The sequence below is a fragment of the Rana temporaria genome, chromosome 7 (assembly GCF_905171775.1).
Source record: "Rana temporaria chromosome 7, aRanTem1.1, whole genome shotgun sequence".
In the NCBI taxonomy this organism is placed as follows: Eukaryota; Metazoa; Chordata; class Amphibia; order Anura; family Ranidae; genus Rana; species Rana temporaria.
In genome coordinates, this window is record NC_053495.1 from 154,523,894 (window position 1) to 154,540,332 (window position 16,439).

At 44.5% G+C, this 16,439-nt stretch overlaps 1 protein-coding gene across 1 annotated transcript in view; it reads left to right on the forward strand.

Annotated features, from left to right (window-relative positions):
• The first annotated feature begins 265 nt into the window (after nt 1-265).
• Nucleotides 266-16,439, forward strand: part of SLC35A3 (solute carrier family 35 member A3) — a 94,640-nt gene continuing 78,466 nt past the window's right edge. The window contains exon 1 of the mRNA XM_040360189.1: nt 266-365. The gene's annotated coding sequence lies outside the window, so the exon portion shown is untranslated. The remainder of the gene's footprint in view (nt 366-16,439) is intronic.

Below are 16,439 nucleotides of genomic sequence, written 5' to 3' on the forward strand. Positions count from 1 at the left end.
GATAAGCACCCCGTGCACACAGCAGTCAGCCTTCTGCTCTCCATCATACAGCCTTTGACCTAGATCAGACCGAAATAAATCAACACAAATCCGGATCCACGCCCGTAACACTCAACAGAGCCAGTGACCCGACAGAACGCCGCGTTCAGCAAGGTGTGTTCTCTATACTCTGATAACCTGAGCTCCGCCCCCATCCGGCATCATTCCAGCATCCCTCTACTAATACAGAGGCGTGGCCGTATTCGTGATGGGCGGGGCTACAGTCAAAGCGCTCCAGCTGGGGACACGCGTCTGGAGGGGGCGGGGCCGGATCCCGGAAGTGTTGGTTGTCAGGCTATGCCAGGACAGGAGCTGAGTGGTACTGAGTGAGTATATACCCTGTCCTTGTCCTAGAGTCAGTGTACGGTGCCAGGCTGTGTGTAGTCCTCCCTCCGCCGTGTATGTGCCTTCTATATACTTCTCACAGTGAGAGGAGAGCTGGGTGTCATGGCTGTGGCTGGGCAGCAATGATTTATAATGAAGTGTAATGTGTAGCTGGACCTACAACCACCTTTGCTTGGTGCTGTATAGACTGGGGGAAGTGTTGGAACCCCTGGCAGGGTTTTATTGGTGTCTGTAGACTCTCCCTCTTCATATGTCCTAGTTATTGTTGACATTGGAGGAACTATCCATTGTTTTGAGATGTCACCAGAACAGGAATAAAAGGAAAAGTCTTCCAATGGGGACACTTGACAGCCAATCACATCTGGCTACCCAAAGTAAACATGCCAGTGCCTAGAGGAGGTGACTTAGAGAGGGCAGTGCTGGATCCCTGGACAGGTAAGTGTCTTGGTATTAAAGGGGTTGTAAACCTTTGTGTTTTTTCAGCTTAATGCTTATTATGGATTAAGGTGAAAAAACACCTTGCAGTGTCCGGCCCCCCAGCCCCCCCGTTTTACTTACCTGAGTCCCAAATTTCCATGGGTGCTGCTATCCCGTGTCGCTCTCTCCACGGCTTCTTGGCTCTTCATTGGATAGATTGATAGCAGAGCAGCCATTGGCTCCCGCTGCTGTCAATCAAATCCAATGACGCGGCGAGTCATACACCAACTGTATGACACGGGAGCCCGTCCGCAAGGTGACCCCCTCGGGAGAGCGCTTCCCAGAGGGGGTCATCCATTTCAGGAAGGAGCTGCGAGAACCGCTGTGGGACCCCAGAAGAGGAGGATCGGAGCCACTCTTCCAAACGAACTGCACAGTGGAGGTAAGTGTGACATATTTGTAATTAAAAAAAAAAAAACATTTTTGCCTTTTACCTACAGGTAAGCCTATAATAAGGCTTACCTGTAGGAATAAAGAATATTTCCTAAACCTGTACGGTTTAGTCCCCATTCACATCTAGGCGTTTTGTCGCCTGTAGTGCGACGCCGCTGCCGCCAGAGGGATGAAAAGACATTGCCCTCTATGGAGATGGTTCACATCTCCACGCCGAACACCTGCCGCCTGTCGCCTGCCGCCTGAAAAAAGGTCCCGGACTGGGTCCCGGACCTTTTTTTCAGGCGGCTTTCGGCGTTCGTGAACCATCTCCATAGAGGGGCACATCTAGGCGGACAATCGCAGCGTTTTGTCGCCGCAAATCGCGGTACAAAACGCTGCTATTTGCCGCCGCAATTCGCGGGACAAAACGCCGCAAATTTGTCTGCCTAGATGTGAATGGAGCCTTAGGAGATATTCCCCCCGCAATGTGCCGCTGATTGTAGCGGCGCATGCGCAGCGGGATCCTCGGCTAAAGGACCGGCAGCCGCCGGACCTTGCCGAATTGAAGTCTCCCGCGCACATGCGTCATCGCCGATCCAGCCAATCACAGCGCTGGAGCGACGATACCCGGAAGATACGCCGAGTCAAGATGATATCTCGCTCGGCGTGGACCAGGTAAGTACCTCGTTCTGAGGTAAGTATTTCATAATGAGCTAATATGCGGTGCATACTAGCTCATTATGACTTTTGCCTTTCAGGTGAAAAAATAAATAAATAAAAAATTATCGCGGGTTTACAACCGCTTTAAGCAAAATCACTGCAATTCTGCCTGGAATCTCAAATCGCTTTATAATCACAAAACGCACGTTTAGCTACCATTCATTTTCAATGGCACCTAAAATGCAACAGTGTTTTGCTGCGATTATCCTGTCAAGCTGCAAAGTGCGAAGCTTGTCACCCACCTGACTTATATGGGTTGTAAACCCTCAGGGTTCTTCACCTTAATGCATTAAGGTGAAAAACCTCCTGTGCTGCAGCTGCCCCCCTTTTTCTTTCCTGAACTCGATCTTTCCAGCGATGGTGACGAGCACACCAGCTCCAGCCGCTGTCTCTGGTCCTGATTGGATAGATTGATAGCGGCAGGAGCCATTGGCTCCCACTGCTGTCAATCAAATCCAATGATGCAGGGGGTGGGGCCGAGCCCTGATGTCTGTGTCAATGGACACAGCAGCAGGTCTCGGGAACGCAACTGCAGGAGTGCCCCCAGGGAAAGCGCTTCTCCGGGGCACTCGAGAAGAGGAGGAGCCAGAAACGCCACGGAGGGACCCCAGATGAGGAGGATTGGGGCCCCTATGTACTTCCTTTGCACAGAGGAGGTAAGTATGACATGTTTGTTATTTAAGAACAAAAAAAAAAGTGACTTTACAACCCTTTGAAACCACATGCCGACCGTAATACCTGTATATAGTTGTCAAGTAGTTTACCCATATTATGGCTGACGATATTAGCCATAACACCAGTATTATTTTTTTACAGCTGGCGGCTGGCTTTTTCATGAAAGCGGTTGGAATGCTTTCAGAAGCTCGCCAGTTCACCCGAGAAATGATCCGACAGTGCCGCCGGTTGGCCATACAGGCGATCAAACAGTAGATCTTTTTTGATCTCCTCTATGGCCTTGGAGGACCCGAGTGACATCACTTTCGGTCCAGGCTGGAACAAAACACTTTTTTAAGCAAAAGATTAAAAAAAAACGAGCAAGATGTCAGACATCGCATGTGATTTGCACCACACTGCTGTGCAGATCGCATGCAATGTCTGTGCGATGCAAATTCAGCCATACAGATTGTATGGTTGAATTTGCATTGCATTCTAACCAAAAATTGTGCCAGACTTTTTTTTTTTTTTTACCCGTCATGAGTTTTTGGACTCAACAAAAGATGGATGTGCTGCCATGTTTGGTGTGCCATTAACAATTAATGGTACCAAAAGTGCAACTAGTTCATTTTAGGTGTATAAAGGTGGCCATATGCTACATGATCTGATTGGACAATTTCCTTTAGATTTACCAAAACAATACAATATCCAATCCAATCATTCTGTATCCAATCAGACAGGCCCTTACACTACATAGTTGATGGTAGATCTAAAGAAGATTGTACAATCAGATTGTGTAGTGCAGTGATCTGCAAACTGTGGTCAACAGGCTGGATGCTGCCCTTCGCTTGCATTTACCTAGCCCTTGGGGCACTCTTCCTCCCGCTGACGCTAGTCATGGGGCACTCTTCCTCCCGCTGATGCTAGGGATGGGGCACTCTTCTTCTCGCTGACACTAGGGATGGGGCACTCTTCTTCCCGCTGACGCTAGCAATGGGGCACTGTTGGGGGCTCATATGAGCTGTTTTCTGCCAATAGAAGGGAGTGTTTTTACTCTGCATGTGTTTCCTCTCATGCTGGATTTGATTAGCCAACTTGAACACTAAAGCCCCATTCACACTAGAACACGGTGCACAAAATCTGTGATGAATGCACGTTTCCTGCACCACGTTTAAATCGCATTGCCCTTGCAATCTGCAGCGGGTGTCAGTTCCGCGTTAATGACTTCTTAAACGTAGGTTGCAAAGCAGTGTATTTGCCTGCACTGGATTGCACGGTACAAAGCGACCAAGTGCGTTTCTAAAATTTGCGCATGTCCTACTTTTGTACAATGCGGTGCAATTTGAGGCCATTTAAAATGAGGCAGAAAAACGCAGTAAGACATTATTTCTTGATTACAGGGCCTTTAAATTTGTTGTAAACCCCGTTACACCCCTTGTACCTACAGGTAAGCCTATAATAAAGCTTACCTGTAGGTACTGTAAATATTTCCTAAAGCTCCACGGTTCAGCATATATTTACCATATATGCTTGCGCCAATGTCATCAGCGTATGCGCTCTGAAAAAAAAAAAAAACGGCTTGATCGTGAAGTTTCTAAAGTGCCTGTGTCTTGACCGGCGGCTCCGACGTGCATGCACGGGAGTGACATCATTGCGGCTCTGGCCAATCACAGCGCCGGAGACAGCGAACCCGGAAATTACTCCGGGAGCCATGTCAAAGGTCACAACGCTGTACGGGGACCCCTGCAACGGCTTTGTTCTAAGAAGTATTTCATAATGATAACGATGCATACTAGCTCATTGTGCCTTTGTCTTGCAGGTTGGTGTTTTTTTTTATATATATATATATATATATATATATATATATATATATATATATATATATATATATATATATATATATATATATATATATATATCATTTTTATTTATATATGAGGGTTTACAGCCACTTTAAATGTCACTTTAATGATTAGCTATACTATAATTTCTTTTTTCTTGTGGTATCAATATCCAGAGTTTGTAACTTGTTTCTCATTATATGTTGCTTGTAAATATGTTCTGCTAGCATACTGTCTTTACTTTAAGTTGGAGAGTAATGACGTGTCAGTATTGGAAGCTTTGCTAAGGTATGATGTGTAAGAGGATAAAGAGGTTTGTGATAAAAGCAGCAGATCAGGAAGTACAACTTTCTTTTATTGGTGTAACAAAAGGTGGGTGTGTGGTGTTTTTTTTTTCTTTTCTTCCCCCGTCTTCCTCATTGGCCTTGGTGACAAATTTATTTTACTACAGAAATAATTGTACCATATTATTTTAATTACATTTTATACATTTTTAGTCATTAGACATTTTATCAAATTGTGCATGTGTATTAACATGTTTGTATTATTATCATTGTTAATTTGTGATCATTAATTACTATTTATTTCTTGCCCAAAAAAATAAAAAAAGTATTCTTTTGTTTTATTTTGGATGATTTTTTAGCAATTTGCGTATGTGTTGTGTTAATTAAAGGCTTGTACACGCTTTAAAAAAATCGGACAAGCATTTTATTCCAAGGAACAATTGTGGGATTTTTTGATTGTGTGTACACAACTTTCAACAGGTGATTCCGACCTTTTAAATGAAAATTTCTGGAGGGAAATTTCAATATTTCTGATACGGAACCAAATGAACAGTTTTTGTATGAGAAAGATCAGAAACGAAAGACTGCGCATGATTGGAAACAATAAACCACAAACAAAAACGCCTTTGTTGTACGAGAATTTGTACATTATCCTGCCTTGGTTCCAACTTGCTGTGAGGCAATGAAAAAATCGGACGGCAGTTCACCCGATTTTAATAGTGTGTCCCCTCACTTAAAGGGGTGTTCCAGCCTTTTTTTAAGTTCATTAAAAGTCAGCAGCTACAAAAAGTGTAGCTGCTGGCTTTTAATAATCAGACACTTACCTGCTCCACGGCTCCAGCGACGCGCCGGCCGGGGCTCCGCTCCTCGCCCCCCCTCGCCGGCCGGCATCTTCATTCCTAGTGTGGGCAACCGGCAGTGACGGCTTTCGGCTTCATGGCCGGGCACCCACTGCGCCGTCCGATTGCACAGGCGCTCGCCTACAGGGAGGGGCTGCAATAAGGCGAATAAGCTAATCGCCTTACCAGCTCCTCGGCGGAAGGAGGAAGTGGCACAGGAAGTCCCCTTCTCCTGAAGCCCCCACTCCCCCCCCCCAAAAAAATTACATGTAAGGGGGTGAGGAGTGGGTTAAGCAGGAGTTCCATTTTTAGGTGGAACTCCGCTTTAAAGGAAAGTCCATCAAAAAAATCCAGAAATGTACGTATATTTGAAGGAGAAAAAGTACATTTATTTTCACAGGAGCCTGCTACGCTTTGCACCCTCAATCAGCAGAATCTTCTCCAGCTGCCTGCTTGTACCTTCATACAGACCTTCAGTTAAGCTTAGTACACACGGGCCGAATGTCGGGCGGCATCGGCTGGTTTAATAGAAACCAGCCGGCATTTGCCCATATATACTGCTGCCAGTCTGATAGAAGCCAGCTTCTGTCGAAGGGGCATGACCGAAATGGGTCCGCCGATCGGTTCTGATCAGCGATCTCAGCCAATGGCGTCCACATTCGCCCTCCCAGAAAAGTAAGCCTGTGCTTTAGCCGTCATTGGAAGAGGAGGATCCAACATTGACCAGAAGAAAACTGGTTGCTTCTTTTGGGAGACTTCAGATGTGGTTTTGCAAAATATAGCCAGGCTTGGATGTTTTTCAGATATTCCTGCAGCTCCTTTAATGTTGCTGTAGGCCTCTTGGCAGCCTCCCTGACCAGTTTTGTTCTCGTCTTTTCATCAATTTTGGAGGGATGTCCAGTCCTTTGTAATGTCACTGTTGTGCCAAATTTTCTCCACTTGATGATAACTGTCTTCACTGTGTTCCATGGGATATCTAATGCCTTGGAAATTCTTTTGTACCCTTCTCCTGACTGATATAAGAGCCACCTGATGCTTTGGAAGTTCTTTGAGGACCATAGCGTTTGCTGTAAGATGCGACTAAGTGCTAGTTCACACCAGACGCAGTTCCGTTCAGTTCCGTGTGCTTTTTTTTCTGCACAATATGCATGCACAGTGTTTTCCATGTATTCCAATGGCTCTAGTTCACACCATGCTGTCAGTTTCTGCCCCGGAAACTGTCTGCATACAGTTTTGTGCGCATTTTTTCTGCACTAAAAATGCATGCACAGTGTTTTCCATGTATTCCAATGGCTCTAGTTGGCTCTCGTTCACACCATGCAGTCAGTTTCCGTTGCAGAAACTGACTGCATGGTGTGAATTAGAACAATTGGAATACGTAGATGCATTTTGTGCAGAAAAAAAGCACACGGAACTGCGTCTGTGAATTAGCACTAAGAAAATATCAGGAAAGACCTACTAGAACAGCTGAACTTTATTTGGGGTTAATCAGAGGCATATTAAATGATGATGTGTGTACTGACCAATTTAATATGAGTTTGAATGTGATTTCTTAACCACTTAAGGACCGCCGCACGACTATATACATTGACAGAATGGCACGGCTGGGCACATGGACATATATATATATATATATATATATGTGTGTCCCCTTTAAGAGCCCTGCCGTGGGTCGCGCTCGTGACCCAGTCCGAAGCTCCGGGACCTGATCGCCGCGGGTGTCCTGTGATCGGGTCACAGGAGCTGAAAAACGGGGAGAGGTGAGTGTAAACACACCTTCCACGTTCTTCTCTATGGCAATGTCAGTGATCGTTTGTTCCCTGATATAGGGCAAGACAATCACTGATGTCACACGTCCAACCCAGCCCCCCTACAGTAAGAAACACACATGAGGTCACACTTAACCTCTACAGCGCCCCCCTAGTGGTTAAACCCTTCACTGCCATTGTCATTTTCACATTAATCATTGTAATTTTAATAGCACTTTTCGCTGTGAAAATTACAATGGTACCAAAAATGTGTCAAACGTGTGCGATGTGTCTGCCATAATGTTGCAGTCACGAAAAAAATCGCTGATCGCCGCCATTAGTAGTTAAAAAAAAAAAATAAAAAAAAAAATATATATTAATAAAAATGCCATTTTTTCCTATTTTGTAAACGCTATAAATTTTGCGCAAACCAATCGATAAACGCTTATTGCAATTTTGTTTACCAAAAATAGGTAGAAGAATACGTATCGGCCTAAACTGAGGAAAAAAAAATTTTTTTTTTTATATCTTTTTTTTGGGGATATTTATTATAGCAAAAAGTAAAAAATATTGAATTTTTTTCAAAATTGTTGCTCTATTTTTGTTTATAGTGCAAAAAATAAAAACCTGCAGAGGTGATCAAATACCACCAAAGAAAGCTCTATTTGTGGGGAAAAAAAGTATGCCAATGTTGTTTGGGAGCCACGTCGCATGACTGCGCAATTGTCAGTTAAAGCGACGCAGTGCCGAATCCCAAAAAGGGGCCAGGTCCTTTACCTGCATAATGGTCCGGGTGAATTCTGGACACAGCTACATCACCATTTATAAGAGGGTGTGCACACTTATGGCCCGTACACATGATCCGAATATCGTACGGCAGTTTTTTTGCTTACTAGTCGCAAGTAGAAATTTAATAGGTTACTAAAGTCACAAATTCTCGTACGACAGAAAAGAAAAATCGAAAGTGATGTCATGTGTTGTAATGTATTTGTATTGTATTTTTGACTATACTGACTAAACAAAAATTGTATGATCTGATATCGTACGAGGAAAATCTTTGTGCTTGTCCGATTGAATAATATCAGATGAACTGTCCTGAGTAGTGTACACACGATCCAATTATCATACGATTCTTCCTCGCACGACAGATTTCGTCCGACATTCGGATCGTGTATACGGGCCATTGTGCAACCACATTATTTTTTTTCTTTATTATTATTTTTACCCCCCCAATAGATTTCAGTTTATTTTTCAATTGAGTTGTACAGTTTATCTGTCACATTAAAGGTGGAAAAAGTTCTGAATTGTATCTTTTTGTCTCTCTTATTTTTTATTTTTTTTTTCTCACAGAAACCTGACCGTTTTACAGGGGTGTGTAGAGTTTTTCTATCCATTGTATGCTGCATACAGTTTGTAAGAAATTGCAGCGTAAATACCTTTTTTACGTTTCTTCCGTGTGACCACAAAATATAAATGTGCCGCTACTACAGTTGGCGGGAGGAAACTCTTCTCCCCCAGCAATGTGTCACAACTCTGTGTAATTCAGTCCTGTTGGCTCACACGTTTTCACAAGGTATCTGGAACTTTGTGGGCACTTGACCGCTTAGAAGATTATTTATTGAAAGCATGTATAAGGCTCGGGTCACACATCTGCGATGGCAAAGTAGTGGGGTGGAAACTTGGTAAACATGGGTTATTTTAGCTTTTTTGTTCCCCTGCCTTTAGGATCAGTTCCCACTGCTGCGTGGTGCGAGATTGCATGTGATTTGCGAATTCAGCCATACAGATAGTACTACCAAACTCGCACAGGACCCTTTTTTTGGTCCGCAGCAGAATAGGATCGCATGGGTGTTCACATCCATGTGAGCTGATTATTTTTATTTTTATTTTTTCTGTCCGATTTTTGCAGATCGCACTGCAATATGCAAACTGATTTGGGGTGTCTCATTAACTTTTTTTGACATTCCCAGCAGCTCGCAAAGGGCAGTGTGAACAAAAAATGAAAATTGTGAGGGGGAAAAAAAGTGTTTTTCTTTGTTATAACATTTTACAAATAATCTTTTAGGTAGATTCAGGTACCTATGCCTAACTTTGCAGGGGCGTAGCTTAAAGCGGGGGTTCACCCTATCGACAGGAAAAAAAAATTTTTTTTTCTTTTACCTTTAAATCAGGCACTGTAGCGCGAGCTACAGTATGCCTGTCCCGAATTTTTTTCCCCCCATACTCACCTTGTAGTCGTCCATCGAAGATACCGGGGAATGGGCGTGCCTCTGGAGACGGAGGATGATTGACGGCCGGCTCTGGCGCGTCACGCTTCTCCGGAAATAGCCGAAATAGGCTTGGTCTTCACGACGCGTGCGCATAGCCTGTGCGCACGCGCCGTGAAGAGCCGAGACCTACTCCGGCTGTCTTCGGGGAGAGTGACGTGCCAGGGCCGGCCGTCAATCATCCTTCCCTCTCCATAGGCACGCCCATTCCCGCGGGAGCCGAAATCTACGATGGACGACTACGAGGTGAGTACGGGGTTAAAAAAAATCGGGACAGGCATACTGTAGCTCGCGCTACAATGCCTGTCTCGATGGTAACATCAAGTACGAGAGGGTGAACTACCGCTTTAAGGCATTTAAGCTACGCTGCCGTAAGTAAGCTAGGCAAGTACATGAATCACAATGTACTTACCTGCTAAGTTACGGCGGCGTAGCCTAAATCGGCGGGCGTAAGGGCGCCTAATTCAAATGTGTTTGAGGGGGGCGTGTTGTATGTTAATGGGGCTTGACCTTACGGTTTTTGCGAACTGCGCATGCGCCGGGCGCCTACATTTCCCAGTGTGCATTGCGGCCAAGTACGCTGCACGGGCCTATTGATTTTGACGTGGACGTAAACCCCGATTCACGGACGACTTACGCAAATGACCTAAAAAATTCGAATTTCGACGCAGAGCGGTGACCATACTTGACATTACTATTCCACTAGGGCCTAGCTCTAACTTTACGCGGCCTATCTCTTATGTAAACGGCGTAAAAGTACTGCGTCGGCCAGGCGTACGTTCGTGAATCGGCGTATCTACTCATTTACATATTCTACACCGACCGCAATGGAAGCGCCACCTAGCGGCCATCCAAAATATTGCAATCTAAGATAGGATGGCGCAAGCCGTCCTATCTTAGATATGTTTAAGCGTATCTCTGTTTGAGCATACACTTAAACATAAGTTGGCGTAGATTCTGAGTTAGGTCGGCTTATCTACTGATAAGCTGGCCTAACTCTTTCTGAATCTACCTATTTCTTCATAAATTTAGGCCAACATGTATACTGCTACATTTCTTTGAAAATAACCCAAATCTGTGTATTTTATTTAGTCTGTAGAAAGACTAGTCCAAAAACAATATGGTGTGTGTGTGTGTTTCAGGCTGGGTTCACACTATACTACACAACACTTTCATCCTACTTTGCGCTGCTACATTGGTCCGACATCCATCCGACTTTCATGAACAGGATACTACTTTGATCCGACTTTGTGATAGTCTGACTTGTTCTTTGACCAATCAAAACAATCCCAGAGTGAGATAAATTCCTTTTACTGCTGCTGTAATCACAATGTCAGATGTCAAAAGTCGGATGGTTAGGACAAGGCTCCTACCTTGGTCCGACTTCAATGATATTCAATGGGCTGAAGTAGATCAATGTCGGACCAAAGTAGTACAAGGAGCATTTTCAAAGTCGGACCGACTTGTGTCGGACCAGTTAGGACGGCTCTCATAGGGAAACATTGATTTTCACACGTCATGCGACATGAGCTCCTAATGTCGGAGCGTTTGTCGGACAAGTGTGAACCCGGCCTTAAGCAGGGATATGCAATTAGCGGACCTCCAGCTGTTGCAGAACTACAAGTCCCATGAGGCTTAGCAAGACTCTGACAGCCACAAGCATGACACCCAGAGGCAGAAGCATGATGGGACTTGTAGTTTTGCAACAGCTGGAGGTCCGCTAATTGCATATTCCTGGTATAAAAGGTCAATGAGTTTCTAGACTGCTGACAGACCCTTGCACCTTTCATCCAGTGCTGCACTGACGTTTCTGGATTCTGAGTGAAAAAAGATTTTATCATTCATTCTCTGAAAAATGGCCAAGAAGTCATAACTTCTGCCAGGGTATGTAAACTTATGAGCACAACTGTGTGTGTATGTATATGGGTGTGTGTATAGGTTAGGGCTGCAACGTTTTTCGGATCCCCACCATATATAGTTCCCACTGTAATGTCCACATCTCCCCCACTGTAATGTCCCCCACATCTCCCCCGTCAGTGCGCCGCTTTAGGGAGCTCCCCTAGGCTGCCGCCGGGTGTACCAAGATGGCTGCTGCTCCGGAGCTAGGCCGAAGCCTCAATCTGCGGATCGCGTGGTGTGCCGATCCGTAGGCGTTGACCCGTTCGGATCACGGATCAATGACGATCCGTTGCACCCCTAGTATAGATAGTGAGACAGGATATGGCTTCAGGTATGCTTGGGACAAACATAAACCTATACTCTGAGATGACTAGTTCACACTAGATGCAGTCCAGTGTGTTTTTTGATGTAAAAAAACAAAAATGCATACACCGGGTTTTCCATGTATTCCAATTGCCCTAGTTCCCGCAAGCGCAGTTTCCAGTAGGGGTTGTCCCGATACCACTTTTTTAGGACCGAGTACAAGTACCGATACTTTTTTCCATGTACTCGCCGATACCGAATACTGATACTTTTTTTTAAATGCAGCCTTGTGTCCCCAAATGCAGCCTTGTGTCCCCAAATGCAGCCTTGTGTCCCCAAATGCAGCCTTGTGTCCCCAAATGCAGCCATGTGTCCCTAAATTGAGCCATATCCCTTAATTCAGCCATGTCCCTAATGCAGCCTTATGTCCCCTAAGGCCCCATACACACGAGAGGATCCATCCGCTGGAATTGATCCGCGGACCGGCTCCAGCGGATAGATCCCCTGGTGTTTACGATCCAGCGGATCTGTTTCCGCAGATTTTTATCCCCTGGGATGGATTTCCAGCGGATAAAAATTTGAAGACATGCTTTAAAATCTATCCGCTTGAATCCATCCCAACGGATTGATCCGCTGGTCTGTACAGACTCACCGGATCAATCCGTCCGAATCAATCCCCCGCATGCGTCGTAATGATTCGACGCATTCGTGGAATTCCTTATATGACAGCGTCGCGCACGTCGCCGCGTCATCATCGCGGCAACGGCGCGACACGTCATCGCGATGGGATTTCGGCACGGATTTCAATCCGATGGTGAGTACACTCCATCGGATCAAAATCCTCGAGAGGATTTATCCGCGGAAACGGTCCGGTGGACCGTATCCGCGGATAAATCCTCTCGTGTGTATGGGGCCTAAGACAAAGCCAAGTCAATCCTCCCCCCGCTGCTGCCGACATCTAGTTACTATGCGCTGGGGGAACACAACAGTTGTCATTTGCATTTGAATAGCTGTTGTGTTCCCCCGCCGCGCCGTCATGTATAGCCCCTCCTCCTTGTCCAGAAACTTTGATAGACAGGTCACCCGTCGGACGGGTGACCTGTCTATCAAAGTGCTCGGGCAAGGGGAGGGGCTATACATGACGGCGCAGCGGGGGAACACAACAGCTATTCAAATGCAAATGACAACTGTTGTGTTTCCCCAGCGCATAGTAACTAGATGTCGGCAGCGGCGGGGGGAGGGGGGGGGATTGACTTGGCTTTGTCTAAGGCGGCAGCAGCTCTCCTCTCTCCTCTCCCCCATACGAGGACTGCTCTGCTCCGCTCTCCACCCCCTCTCCACCCGCACTCGGGAAAAAAAAAGTATTCTACCAGGCATCGGGAGTATTTGCGCGAGTACAAGTACTAGCGCAAATACTCGGTATTGGTCCCGATACCGATACTAGTATCGATATCGGGACAACCCTAGTTTCCAGTGCAGAAAAAAAAGTAGAACTGTACTGAAACATAGCAAAACACACAAAAAAAAAAACTGTAACCAAAAAAGTATCCAGTGTGTGGTGTGAACTGTAAGCAAAAATGTATCCGGTACTGCTTTATGTACAACAGGCTGAATTTATGCTCCTAATATATCATATGCTAATGACGTCTTTCACTGGCAATTATAATTTCATCATACTCTATTCTTTTTTCTAATAAAAAATAAATAAAAATCAGAGTACAAATTACAGCCAGGGTACCTTAGTACCACACAATAGTACATAGTCAAAACATGTCGAATACATACTCTGAAAGTAAGCAACTTTTATATCTTATAACAAAGAAAAGTAAAGGGAAACATCACTATCTAGGATATTACCCGCTACTAGCTAATGCTAAGAAAAAAGGAAAGAAAGCAATTATAATTTCCTATTGTCCTTTATGTACTCTGTACCTATGCCAAGTTTTTCAATTAAGGAACATTCTCATTGTTTGTTTAAAAAAAAAAAAAAAAAAAGTAAAAGTATCTGGATTAGGGTTGCCACGTCATTCCTTTAATCCAGGACACACATTAATTACACCGGTTCTGTGGCTGAATGAGGTGGTAATTATCTGCATTAAATCGGCCTGTAATTAATGTGTGTCCTGGATTAACCCCAATCTGGAGTGCTTTTTTGTGGCGTGAACTGACCCTAGAATGGTTTACAAGCAAACTTATTTAGTTTTATTCCAACATTTTTAGTTGTGTTTTCTGATTTTGGTACAATAAATTAAAACTCTTCTAAATCTGATGCATAAATCCTTGTGTGTACAGTGTACACCATTCTGCTCATCAAGGCTTCCTGCTGCAATGACTCCAAATTTTTGGAGCCAACAGCTCTGCCCACTCAGTAGACCAGGGATTGCTGATCATGGTCTTTTGACCAAGGGTGGCCATACATGGGCACATTTCTCAATAATAGCATGATAAAATGATATATTTGTCATCAAAAACATTGCATAATTAGACATACATTGAAAGACTACATGCAAGGAATATACAGTATGTTGGGAATTCTCAGAGAGCAGCAGTTGGCGATTTAACCACTTGCACACCGGGCACTTTCACCCCCTTCCCGACCAGGCCAGTTTTTAGATTTCAGCACTGTTGAATGACAATTGTGCAGTCATAAAAGACTGTACATAAATGAAATGTATTTATTATTTTTATCACACAAATAGAGCGTTCTTTTGGTGGTATTTAATCTCCACTGGATTCTTAATTTTTTGCTAAATTAAACAAATAAAGACCAAAAGTTTTGCGCTGATGGGCACTGGTAGGCGGCACTAATGGGTGACATTGATGAGGAGACATTGGTGGTCATTGATTGGAAGCAGTGGTAGGCACAGACTGGCAGAAGCTGATTATTGGCTCCTTTCTCCTCTTCCATACGCAAACAGCGTGAGAAGGAGCAGTGAAGAAACTGGCAACTGGTTTCTGTTGACCTCGTGATCAGCTGTGATTGGACACAGCTGAGCACATGGTAAAGAGCTGCTGAATGTCTCTGCTGATTGTCGCTTCTCTGCAAAATTCCCAGCTGCAGTGGGGACATGGACAAAAGGGGGCGATAGAGAATAGAAGGATCAACCAGTTTTTTTTTTTTTCAAAATATGGGACGACGCTCTCGAGGCCGCAGATGAAGGAGAATCTTGTCTTCTGGTTCTGTTGGACCTGAGCGCAGCCTTCGACACAGTAGACCACAAGCTTTTATTGACTCGGCTAGCTGAAGTAGCCAGAGTCGCAGAAGGCGATTTATCTTGGTTCTCCTCTTTTTTGGAAAACCGATCGCAAATAGTGAAGTTAGGACCTTTCACTTCTGAGAAACGCACGGTATCGTGCGGAGTCCCTCAAGGATCCCCCCTGTCGCCGGTGTTATTCAACATCTATCTTCGCCCTCTTTTTGAGATTATTAACAGTCAAAAACTGCTCTACCACTCATATGCAGACGACACGCAACTATATTTCCGCATTTGCAATAAAAAGGATCATCACCTCAATCTAGAGACATGCCTCTCTTTGATAGAGGACTGGATGACAAAGAGTTATCTTAAACTCAACGGAGAGAAAACAGAACTTCTCCTGTTTCACGCCAAGCGTATGAATCAACCTACAACAACTTGGACCCCCCCGCCCATTCTGGGCAAAATCATCACCCCTAGCGCCAAAGTCAAAAGTCTCGGGGTCATCTTTGACTCTCACATGACATTGGACGCACAAATAGGGTCAGTAGTCAGCGGATCTCACCATCTGCTGCGCCTACTACGCAGACTTACTCCTTTTATTCCCAAGGAAGACATAGCGGTCGTGGTGGGAGCTATTGTAAACTCAAGATTGGACTATGCAAATGCCCTTTACCTCGGACTCCCCAAGTACCAAATCGCTCGTCTACAAGTCGTTCAAAATACGGCCGCTAGACTTGTGACTGGGAAAAAACCTTGGGAATCAATCTCACCTTCACTGAGAGCCCTTCACTGGTTACCAGTAAAAGACAGAATCACTTTTAAAGCACTCTGTCTAACGCATAGATGTATCTATGGGAATGCTCCCCGTTATCTATGCGAAAAAATAAAAGCTCATAATCCCAATCGCGTTCTGCGATCCACCAATCAAAATTTCCTCCAGATACCCAAAGCCAGATACAAGTCCAAAGGAGAAAGGAGATTCGCGGTCCAAGGGCCTAGACTATGGAACGCTTTACCAACCAGCATTCGGTTGGAGGAGAATCACTTAGCGTTCAGGAGAAAGATCAAGACTCATCTCTTTTGATACCAAAGGAGACAGGAACAACAAGCGCCCAGAGGTGATTAAGTTCGCATGTGCTGCGCTATATAAGTTTTCATTCATTCATTCATAATACGGGAAACAAGTGACAGTATGAAAAGCATGTAATCCGTGTTTATTTTGACTAAAATGCCATTTTGGCTTTAGTCCCATTTTAGTCATCTGCAATTGTTTTAGTCCTATTAAGGGGAATAAAACCTTCAGTACATTATAGTTGACTAAAATCTAATGTGTTTAGTTAGAGACAAATATATTTTTTTATTATACATAAAAATAAGAGAACAAACAAGGTAAATCCTCATATCCATCTTTACGTTGTATAGTACAAATTATGTATCGAAAAGATGTA